Consider the following 10,277-nt stretch of genomic DNA (forward strand, 5'->3'; position numbering starts at 1 on the left):
GAAAGGTATTTACGAGTAAATTTGTTGGTACTGGGCCCTCGTCTTATAAAAAAAGAACTTACTGGGCCGGGGTCTCATAAAGGTTGAGAACCACTGATCTAGTTCATTAGTGTTCGATTTGATGCACTCAATTATGTTGACGGAATCTAACTCACTATAACCAAGTTGCTGTCCAATTTCCATTATGTTATTAGTGACTTGAGCAAAAGGAGTTTCAAAACCAATGAAATCATTTGCACAATGTGGTATGATATGTTTCCATACTGCCCTCATATTGCTTGCCATTAATTCATGCCATGCTTCACTTATATTTTTGATAACATTTCTGATGTAGCTCTTCCAAAATTCCGTTAAAGTAGTGCTCTCCCCAACTCCTCCAGCGATAGCTGTCAGAGCTCAAGAACGAACGACCCGAGCATAGGTATATACATATACAACGGGGAACCCCGGAAAAAATTGAAATATGTATCATATTGCATACCTTTAAAACCACAAAAATAAACTGCACAAAAAGAGACTTGACTGTATAAAGGGAAAAAACCGATTATTTATGTATTGAAAATAATTTTGTGTACAAATTTTTTAGAATTTATTTTTATTTTGCTCAATTAAAGTTTAGTTTGTTTTGAAATTTTTAAACTGGCCTATAGTGAATCTGGACTGATCAAAGCCAGACTATGCGAGGTACTGATGCATACAAAAGTATAATTTTGCCTGTGGTTCTGTATGGGTGTGAAACTTGGTCTCTTGACATTAAGGGAGGAACATAGACTGAGAGTGTTTGAGAACAGGTTGTTGAGGAGAATATTTGGACCGAAGAGGGATGAAGTGACAGGAGGTTGGAGAAATGTGCATAACAAGGAGCTTCATAACTTGTACTCTTCTCCAAGTATAATTAGAATGATCAAATCAAGGCGGATAAGGTGGGCAGGGCATGTAGCACGAATGGGGGAGAAAAGGAATGCATATAGGATATTGGTGGGAAAGCCAAAAGGAAAGAGACCACTGGGAAGACCAAGGCATAGGTGGCTGGACAATATTAAAATGGATAGAGAGATAGGATGGGATGGTATGGATTTGATTGATCTGGCTTAGGATAGGGACCAGTGGAGGGCTCTTGTGAACACGGTAATGTACCTTCGGGTTCCATAAAATGTTGGGAAATTCTTGAGTAGCTGCAGACTTGGCTTCTCCTCAAGAAGGGCTCAGTTCCATAAGTAAGCAAGCAATCAAATTCTGATTTGTTACTGTTGTTATCGAATATTTTAACTACATCACATTTTTAAAGGATCTGTTAGCTACCTTTACGTCATGATTTTGTCCTGCATTCTGGTGAACAGACAGCAACACATGCTTAGTTTTCTCTGTGTCTACTTCTAGACCAATTTCCTCACTATCAACAGTTAAAGTTTGTGTTTTCTCTTTATGGTATCTATGCTATCTCCCATTAGATTCACATCAGCAGCATAGACTAACAGCAGCTGATGTGTCCCATTTAATTTGAATCCCACCTGGTTTTCCTGGACCTTCCTAATGGCATATTCTAGAGCAAAGATGAAAAGAAGTGGTGATAACGCATCTCCTTGCTTTAGACCATTTTGGATAGGAAACGTAACAGACATGTTTACCTAAATGGACTCCTAATCAGCCTAAAAATTGAAGGGATACCTGTACATTATAAACTCAGTAGGTCAGACAGATCTGTAATGCAACAGTTCACTGAGCACCAAATCCATTACGTAAAATCCTTTAGAAGCTACTTGTCATCCAGCTGGTGAATGAATTCCCCACTTTCTCTGAAACCTAAAGGCTCAGTGCCATGATGACATACGACCCACAAGGTCCCTATTCTGAGCACAGGTCACCAATAAACCAGTAACGCCATGGTAGTATAACTTGCGGTTCAACACTGTTACTCGTAACACCAAAGTCGAACACTAGACACTATCCGTAGCCATTTCCACCCCACTTCCATCCCAATCTCTAGGGGACTGGTTTTCCAAAACACTTCCCCTCCAAAAATCAGACGAGGATAACTTTAGACATACTTAATTGTTTATTGATGATGATGTGTTTATCTTTGGAATTTTAATTGATGTTTTTTTGTTTGTTACTGATATCTGGCAGGGTTAGACTCTCTAACCCCCTAATAATAAGCTGCTAATGAGTGTGAGCAACGACTTAACAAGGCTGGCAGAAACTACAGTACATCACTAGCAGGCACAGCTATTACTTGTGTATTCATGAATTCCACTTTATTGAATGTCATTGTCTTAAACACAATACCTTCACTCTTGGCTACAGCCTTCCTCAGAATTCAATCTGACAAGTGTTATCAGAAAATATGGATTCACGCTTTTATGAAAACTGATGTTTACTTTGGTCTAATTTAAAATTCAAGTAATTTCTTTAAATAGAAACCACCAAAATCCATTCGTAGTAAATGATTACAAACTCTTATGAACTGTATGTAAAAACTATATATGTCGAGGGAGGTTTATACTCTGTGCAGCTGCCCAGATCTCAGATCACATGATAATACACAAAAACAAGAATTATCAGTATCACAGACATTACTCCGGTACCTAAAGCAAAGAAATGTTGGTTTAAAGACTGCAGTATTCTGGGATGTGGCACCATATACACTGATACGTGGATACCAAACTACACAGTGAAACATTCAAGAATACTGTAATACTGATATTGCCTGGAGCATCTCAGATCTCGCTGGACCTGTGAAAGTTGTATTAGGAAATACCAATTTCAATAAACATTCACACAGTCCACTAGCCAGACAAATATGAGTATTACACTCACCAGGCTACTCCTTCAGGTCCTGGATATAGAAAGTGAACAAAAGGACTTGAAATTCATTATTCTTCACTTGGTATAGACAAGTGGGTTGGCTCAAATGTTCATATGCACATAATAAACTGTATGATTACAAAACTATTGGCATGGAGAGCTATGCAGACACAATCCAGCACTACACTATATTAATAAATAATGATAATAATAAACTGCATGAAAAATCATATCAGTTTCTCTAGGACACTATGCTATAGGAAACTAAACAATTCTGAATTAGCAAATTGTCTCTATCGGTTTCTTTATATGGATACAAAGAAGTATTACAGTCTTCGAGGATGTGACACCAGGAGATCTAGTACAGGTTTACTGTCTGCATCTGCTAGATTACATCACACCTAAGGAATTCGTAATCTTTCTGTCTGTAATGTGATGCCATGTAGTACATGTACATATTTACAGTCTACCAAACTACATGGCATTACATCCCAGAAGACTGTCACATCTGTAACTGCCACTGAGAGAACCTCATGTCTGAGAGAAATGAAAAGCTGCAGGTCACGAATGTGTTTCACTGGTTTCCATATTGCTTCTTACAAGTTAAAACTATGACTGGTACAACAGTCAGTGATGAACTGTGTCTTCTGATAAAGCCTCAAGTTATTTAATGATGTCTCAGCTCTAGAAGTTACAAAATGTTGAACAAAATAAAAAGATGGCGATGTTTCATATATATAAATCAAGAAATGTCACAAAAAATGCGAAACCTTTTTCCAGTAATAACAAAAAAAAAACTCAGTGGCCTGTAGTCCGCAACGAACTATACCGAAAGAGCGACCACCGCTTGTCAGTGAAGTCAGTGCCAACTTTAGCGGATAGAGAGTGTCATGTGGTCAGCGCAACGAATTCCCACAGCTGTGAATTTCGGTTTTCTAGAACAGAGCCGCTATTTCCTTGCTAAAGCTCCTCAGTTATCATCACAAGGCTGAGTGGACCCCGTTCCAAACCCCCTACTCCTCAGAAAATCTGGTACCACTGGGACCTCTTGATCTGTAGCCAGGAACTCTGACCACTAGACCACAGAGGCGGTCTCCTTTTCCAGCAATGATGACACAAAAGTACAAACTAGTGGTGTATGATAATTCAATTTATATTAGCATTACTTCTGCTTATATACAGAAAGTAACATTAAGTGAACTTTATTTGACTGATTTCTGGGACTGTCTCAAAAGTATTCAGTTTACAGTGCAGTGCACAGGTATATTCACTTGAGACATACCTCAGTGAGAATGGACTTGGGGCATTAAAATTAACAAAGTTTTACAGACAAAACTAAGAATTCAACTGTAGTCTGAAATTTTGCAAATACATAGTATATTCAGGTATATAGTCAGCAGCTGAAGTTTGAGATAGAGAAACAGTTTACTTTAATGTGACTATCGGATTGCTAGGATAAGTGTCTCTTTAAGTCCTGTTCATGATACCTCTCATCAAAAAGAAACTGAAATATTACTGAACCTAACTTAACATTCTATCACAATTTGACTTCTGCTGGAAGACTGGGAAAAGCACAGAAGATTCCTAATGCAATATATTACTTCACTTCTGAACTTTCATATATCACTGAATTTGGGGGGGGGGATGGCAGAGTTTATGGACAGTTTCAGCTTAGGTTACCTGATCAGTAGGAAAGAACCACTTTAAGGCTGGATTAAAAGTCCACAGCATCTGCCACATTTCAAGAGTTGTTATGACAACACTATAAAAATAACTCAGAATCTGACTTATGGAATATGATTAAATTGTTTCTTCAATGCCGATAAAAATATTAAATTATATATGAAAATTACAAGGTAGTGACAATCATTGCCTGCTGTCCCATTATTAATGAATATTGCATTTGTTTTGCAAATTCTTCTTCCAAGTAGGTCAACAGAAGTAAAATCCAGAGTGAAAAGATATAATCCACCACTTCCAAATGTTCTTTGCACTTTTTCATTGTGACATTTGTTTACAAATTTACTGACAACCAGTAACAAGTGAGCTACCACATTACATAATCATGTCACTTTTTATGTTTGGTATAAAAATAAATATGACTATCAACTGCAAGATCATTTTCTTTGGAGAATATTGTCAAAAACTGAGTTCTGAATAAAACAAAATTAAGTACAATAATACTGTCTAAAATTACACTGAGTGAAGCTATTTTCTTTTCCAGCAACTCTGATAACATCTGCAAACCTTTTAATCATAAGTCAGTATACAATATTTTGATATACTGTTATGCAGGTATAATCAAACGTACAACACCGAAATATGTCGAACTGCCATTCCATATGAAAGGTTATCAGACACGTTCACCAGTCACATGAAAAAGAATGATAAATTAATTATATTTTTTCCATATGGAATAATAAATTAAACACAGAAAAATCAACGCTTTTTATATTTTAGGCGATACACATATTTTTATATATACACTCTGGTGTCACAATCCTGCCATCACAACACAACTATATCAACTACTGGAATTACTGCAAGGTTAATGAACGCAATTTATATGCCTATACAACCAAGCATTTACTGTTAAACATAATACAACAACGCTAAACTTCAAATTTTCAATTACAAAAAAATAGTAAAAACTTTTAAAAAAGCCCATTAACAGTGCCATAAAATAAATCAACAAAAATTAAAGTATCTATTTAATTTCAATTATGACTGCTATTTGTAGTCCTGTTTTAATCTGACGCAGAATAAATAAGAGACCTGAAATCTGAACGTAAAAAGTTTTACAGTTGATTTCAACAAAAACACAAAATCAATAAATCGTACTGATGTCAATGCCAAAAGCCAATTTAATCACAAGCCACTACATTTCCTATATAACGTCGAGTGATCTATTATTCAAGATCACCGCCAACACTTTTCGGGCTGTGAACGGTTGCATACTGTATGGGAAAGTTCACGTAGTGTTAGGCCTAGCAAGTACATCCGTCGACCTACAGACACTCCCCGGGAAAAATCTACAAAAACACCACTCTTCACAACCTTAATATAACACAATCCCTCCCTTCCTTAAATCAATACCTGAGTTTGCGATACAATGTACTCATTAGCCACTTAACACCCAAAACGGGTTAACAAAAAATAATCACTTTTCTCGTCACTTGCCTTGCGGTTGTATGTCTGGAACAGGGAGATCACTACGGAGGAAAGCAGACAATAAATGTCGCCTAATGTCTTTTTCTCAGACACTATTTCCGAATATTACACCCTCCTCGCAGCAGTACATGCGTATAACAGTGTACAGACCCTTCACTTATTACGTACATTTCGGATGAAACCGACAACAGCTATTACAAAACCGTGGCTCGATAAAGCAACTAGGATTTTTAGGAGCGCTCTATACGAGCAACCTCAGCTTCCCCGGCTGCCATACTGCAAACTCCCAGGTCACGTGATCCAGCCCCTTTGTGCTCAGACTCGGAGGCGGTCGGGCTACACTCTGCTGCCGTTTACCGCGCTTCTGCCTTTCAACTAATTAGAATCAACTAACGAGGAAATTTATGAGGTTTGTACGTCGGGATTGACAATTTTCTTCTGTACACGTTTTTAATCGCATATACATTTCCTCCTGTTTGAGTTAGGCAGCAATACAATTAGGTATAGACGACAATCAGTTTTCTCTAAAATTTAAGATCGCGCAGGGTATAGGCTCGTGGAAGCTGCCGCGGGGAGAAAGCTAAGCATCTGTCCCCCACCCAATCTGAATTTTTGTAAAAAAATTCAAGCGGAAAGAGAAAGTAAGAAACCAAATATTAATTCAAAAAATGAAAGATATCCTATATCATAAATTCTCCAAGGTTATTAGTGAAGTCTTAAACTGCTTATATGTAGGTTTGTAAGCAAATTTTCTGGCGTTAGTTCTAACTCGTGCGTATCTAGAGCAAAAACCATCGGGAACCATTCTCTTTCTCCTGGAGGAGAGCACACTCCAAAACAGCAGATCTTTCTTATAGTTGTATTTGTTCGGTAGAAACTCGTGCCACAATTGCATGGACGTAACATATGGGAACGTATGGGAAATCCCATAGCGGAAACCGAAAAATTCCATCCATTACTATCTACTGTTAATTCCTATATCAGACTGTTAATACGAAATATTCGGTATTTTTTCTATTCTATGAGAATATACACGTTATAATTCTGCAGCTACTGAATATATCTGACTATTAAGAACACAAATTAGCATGCGTTATGATTGTTTGATTCTTTAAAGGTAAAGTTTACCATGTGCCTAGCTAATTAAGCACTACGCCATGGAGGCGTATGGGGGATTGGATGTATAGATCTACATTTTGCTCTCGAACTATATAGATTAAAAATTAGCATGCGTTACGATTGTTTGATTCTTGATGTATAGATCTACATTTCTCTTGACCTCGGCACTAGCTGGAGGTGAGTGGTCAGCTTCACGCCCAGACCACTTTACCCCCGGGAAAGGCGCTCCCGGTACCCATTGGATAGATGGCATCGGAAGCAGTGTTTTGTAGGGGGTCCGTGCCGACTATGTATATATAAATAAAACGACGACCAGCTTTGGCTAGCAGCAAACAACCTCCCCGTCGTACGTGGAGTGCGGGGGCGTTACATGCACATGGAATGCCAGGAAAAAGACATACTGCAATTGCAAGTTGGTGGACGGAGGTGAACCTCTTCCCTTCAACTGTCGAGGCTGCAGATGCCTCAGCCGTCCTCAGCTGCACAGACGTGCCCCGCCACAGTGGGAGAAATGAGTGCCCCCCCCCCTCACTTGGGGCACAACCAACAAGTACAACATAACTTTGACTTTCGCTTTGTGTGTAACGTTATAAATGATGCCCTGCCGCTCTGTTCGCGGACCATACCTTCATATACACGACAGAGCAACACGAACGTCGTGTTCTGTGCAAACTGCAGCGCGGCCTCACTGCAGTGAATTCGTGTTATGAGCGCTGGAACATAAAGATCTATGAAGAGAAACTAAGACGATCTATTTCTCCAGAAGACGTAGAGTCCCTGACGACGTACTATGACTAAACGGATGAGACATTTCCTTCGTAAATAACGCAGCATATCTTTGTGTCACTTTCGAAATGAGGATTACATGGATACACCACATCGAAAGGCCTGTAGCCAAGGCCTTGCGCACGCACACGAGGACCTATTCTCTATTCAAAAATGGGCGTTTAAAAGAAATATTAGAAGTACGCTTTACAAAGCTCTGATTAGGTCAATTATGACTTATGCCTGTCCCATCTGGGAGTATGAGGCGGACGCTCACCTCTTGAAAAGGCAGCGCCTGCAGAACAGAGAACTCCGCGCTATTGGAAATCTTGACAGGTGCACACCAATCCGCGAATTACACACGGCTTTCAAAATTTCTTACGTGTATGACTATATAACTGAATTATGCAGGATACAGGCGGAAGTAATCCTAAACCATGTAAATCGAAATGTACGTGCTATTGGACAAGGAGAAGCTAGACATAGGAAGTATAAGAGGCTTAAACTTGGCGGCGGTCAGGCCTACGACCGTTCAGCTGACTAACTGCAGTGTCATCGGTGTAGTTAAAAGCCTGCATTTACAGGAAACCTCTGTATACCCTGCGTAAGTGTTACTTATTACAGTGCAGTGACAAAGTGTGCATATAATCCATAGCGACCTGGACGCTGTGACAACGCGGATATACTCGTGCTGAAACCGCGGTGCAACAAACGTAGGGCTTACATAAGGAAATCGACCCCCTCCTTCATCTAAAATTAAGCTCGAAACATGTACATGCCTAAGAATAATAATCTTGCTTATGGATCTCGAGGAGGCTGAAGCCAGGAATGACTGTGCTGGCGAAGGCCAGCAGCAATTTAGCCCGCCAACCCGTGTAGCGTTTTAATATGTTAAAGCAGGTGGTAAGGTGGTACATATAGTAACCACCTTGTTTTAAACTGTTAATATGTATATGGAAGAGCACATTCAATACGCTAGTCAAAGATGGCGCAGGAGTAGTCTCCTGCTTTTTGTCTCATTAACGGGTTTGATCGGTGATAATCATAATAGTCCATGTTCGTACAACAAACTTTAATTGTAGTCCCAGAGGTGGCTGAGAAGTTCTTGGTAATATCTTAGCAGTAAGGTGTAGGAATTAGTTTGAGGTATAGGCGGGAGAAATTATATTATCAGTTGAATAGTTTCCTCTCTTTGGCCCTTGCACTTTGTTCGTGTTGGAGATATATCACAAGGAAAGTTATGCTTTTGTTTTCCGTTGGATGGCTATAGAACAGCGAATTCAGAGTTACAGTCATAAAACCAATGTGCTGAATGTGGAGGCATCGTAAACAAAATGTTCAGATTGTCTTAGACAGTCGGACGAAGATAAAAGTGAATGAAGGAGAAAGACACAGGAGGAGGGTAGAAATCTGGAAGCTCTGTAAGAAGTCAGTCTGCTTCCACATCGCCCGGGAAAGACTAATATATATGAATCATATTCAGTAATTTAACCAACTCGAGGTCGGTCAGTAATAATAACAATATTGTATATAAAATATTTGCTTTACTCTTCGTTGATTATGTATTATACATTCTCATTATTCTGACGATGTTTTATGTTAATGATGTAGTGTAGTGGCCAGAGTTTCTGGCTACAGATCCAGAGGTCCAGGGTTCGATTCACGGCGCTACCAGCTTTTCTGAGAAGTAGTGGGTCTGAAACGAAGTCCACTCAACCTCATGAGGATAACAGAGGAGCTATTTCAAGGAAATAGCGGCTCCGGTATAGAAAACCGAGATTAATGACCGCGAGGAACCGTTGCGCTGACCACGTGACAACCTTTATCCGCTAAAGTTGGCAATAACTTCGCCGACAAGCGGTGGTCGCTCGGTCGGTATAGTTCGCTTGCGGACTACAGGCCACGGAGTTTTTTATGTTTTTAAATGTCAAATTGTGATCTTTAAGTAGATTGCTAACATGTGACGAGCCGGGGAATAAAGTAAATAGTGCAAAATTCATTGCACGAGTGTCATTATATCTGATGAGCGCGATTCAAATAAATTAGGCCTTTTGGATGTCATATAATGGTTTCCAGCAGGTGTGAGCAACATGGGACCTGTGAATCTGATTGATCAACGAAAAAGTCAGTTTACCCCTTACATAGATCAGATACGTTAATAACAAGCAGATTTTTCTCTCACGTTACTTGTATAGATAGACATACAAGAAATTTTGTAAACAAATAAATACTTACTTACTCATGGAGCTCTGCCCTTCTTGAGGAGAAGCCAAATCTGCAGCTACTGAAGAATTTTCCAGCATTTTATGGAACCCGAAGGTTCATTACCGTGTTCACAAAAAAGCCCTCCACTGGTCTCTACCCTGAGCCAGATCAATCCAATCCATACCATCCCATCCTATTTCTCTAAGATCCAT

At 39.3% G+C, this 10,277-nt stretch overlaps 1 protein-coding gene across 2 annotated transcripts in view; it reads right to left on the reverse strand.

The window, feature by feature from the left end:
* The window catches only part of LOC111869544 (protein O-mannosyl-transferase Tmtc3), a 54,529-nt gene extending 48,259 nt beyond the window's left edge, over positions 1-6,270 (reverse strand). For both annotated transcript variants that reach the window (XM_023861162.2, XM_023861161.2), the window contains exon 1: positions 5,986-6,270. The gene's annotated coding sequence lies outside the window, so the exon portion shown is untranslated. The remainder of the gene's footprint in view (positions 1-5,985) is intronic.
* Between the last annotated feature and the right edge of the window lie 4,007 nt (positions 6,271-10,277).

This window comes from Cryptotermes secundus, unplaced genomic scaffold (genome assembly GCF_002891405.2).
Source record: "Cryptotermes secundus unplaced genomic scaffold, Csec_1.0 scaffold196, whole genome shotgun sequence".
NCBI lineage: Eukaryota > Metazoa > Arthropoda > Insecta > Blattodea > Kalotermitidae > Cryptotermes > Cryptotermes secundus.